This window comes from Dreissena polymorpha, chromosome 1 (genome assembly GCF_020536995.1).
Source record: "Dreissena polymorpha isolate Duluth1 chromosome 1, UMN_Dpol_1.0, whole genome shotgun sequence".
NCBI classification, from domain to species: domain Eukaryota; kingdom Metazoa; phylum Mollusca; class Bivalvia; order Myida; family Dreissenidae; genus Dreissena; species Dreissena polymorpha.
Window position 1 is genome coordinate 102,654,976 of NC_068355.1, and position 2,094 is coordinate 102,657,069.

The window sequence follows — 2,094 nt, forward strand, 5'->3', positions numbered from 1 at the left end:
CGTTTTTAAGCAGCACGTATAAGTTTGATACGTGGGCTATTAATGCCTTTCTTGAAATATTTCAGAACTTTTGAAAGCAATCAACTAGATCAAAATTGTGTTAATTTTCCTCATTAACGATACTGGTTGCGAAGTTCCCATTACCATGATGCTTTTAATCGAAATGTGTTTAATCGGTTATAGAGAATTCCAATGAAGTTTTGGGGAAAAATACCGTGTTCATTTCTGATTTGAATAACAAAAGAATACTACCTTTATTTTAAAGGTTTAATATCAAAACACGATAAACTGGTCGAAACAGGAACATTTACGGAAAGGTGTCATCTACATATAGGTAACAAGCTATTGATTCTTCAACACACATTGTCCAAACTAGTAAATATTGACTCATAATAACAGTATTTCTACTAAAAAGGTTTTACAACTATTTATATTAATAAGTATAAGACAAAATTGATATGAGTTTCTGCTCATACTTATTATTGTTTCTCATTTGTCATTTAACATGATTATATTTCAAAACAATATAAGTAACCAAGAGCTGTGTTTGTAAAACACTATGCCCCCTACTTCACTTTGAAGCCACTGCAGCTATATCCCAATTAAAAGCATCATGATGAAGTGATGGTACAATGATATTTGACACAGTTACAGTCTTGGACTCTATAATAACTGAATTGCATACTTAACACTGATGTAAATAGAAAATAGTGAAACAAACTGAGGTTTAAGCCTTTATTTCGAACAAAAATCAGCCTTGATAAACGTCTTGTAGGCAGAGGCACACCCCAAAATCAGGGAAGAATCTGAAAGAGTTTCGGAAAAAAATCCGGAAGTGTTATATACCAAAAATCAAAGGACCGGATTGAAACTGAAACTTAATCTGTAAGTCATTAAGTTAGACTCAAACACCAACTAGTGACCCAAATTTTAATAGGGGTCATCTACTGTCCAAGGCCTATTCACATGATAAGTATCAAGCAAATCGGTCGATTCAATTATGACTTATTGATCGAAAACGATTTTCACACTTATTGTGACAGAGACCTTGACCTTTGATCTAGTAACCCCAATTTCAATAGGGTCAACTACTGTCCAAGGCTATTGTACATGGAAAGTATCAAGCCAATCAGTAAAGAAGTTGACGAGTTATTGATCGGAAACGACTTCACACCACGGAGTATATATTGAAAGGAGATTAATCGAGTATTTGACCCTTACTGTAGTAAATTCAATCTTATGCAAAAACAATTCATCCGATTTTATTGGTTTATACGTTATCTTGTTGCTTATTAATTCCTCTTTCAAAAAAATATAACTTTTAGTATATTCCCGTTGTTATTAATGGATTTATAGCGAGTTAAACACAAGAAATACACATTTTATGGTTTACCACCGCGCGTTTTAACGTGTTGTGGCTATCGATCTTTTACAATTAGCGTACAGCGAAGCGCCGAGGTTATACATTTTGATGTACCCATTCACGTATTTTGTTAAATTATAGTTTCATTTCTAGGCCGATTTTGACAAATTATATATCATTAGAAAGCTTACGTAACGTAGTTTTCAGATATATAAATATATATTAAGTTTTTCTTCTGATTTCGACAGCCCGGCTAGTTATAACTTTAACTTTTGCAAATATCATACCGTTTTGGAGTTTTAGAATCTAGATTTACGGTTGACATGTTCGTACTTAATACCAATTTGTAGCGTTTATATTTGGAGTTCAGTTTTAAAAATTACATCTTGCTTAGGAGAATAGACTTCTGTATACGATAGAACAAATATTGTTTAAAAAACGAAAGTAATTAAGGAATGAAGGCGGGGAAAAGTAGCGCGCGTTCCTAACGCACTGAACTGATGCTACGGTCTTGGCGATTATGCTTTTGTTTAGAAACCGGCCATTGAATTTCCTTTGCCATATTATTATATTTTTTATGGAATGTAGTATTTTGTTCACGAAACATATCAATAAAGCTTATTATAAATGAATCTTAATAAATTAACGATTTCAGCTCTTGTTTATAACACAGAAAGGGTGTTAAATTTATGATGAAACAGCGTATATAGCGGACCCTCTCGATATTATTC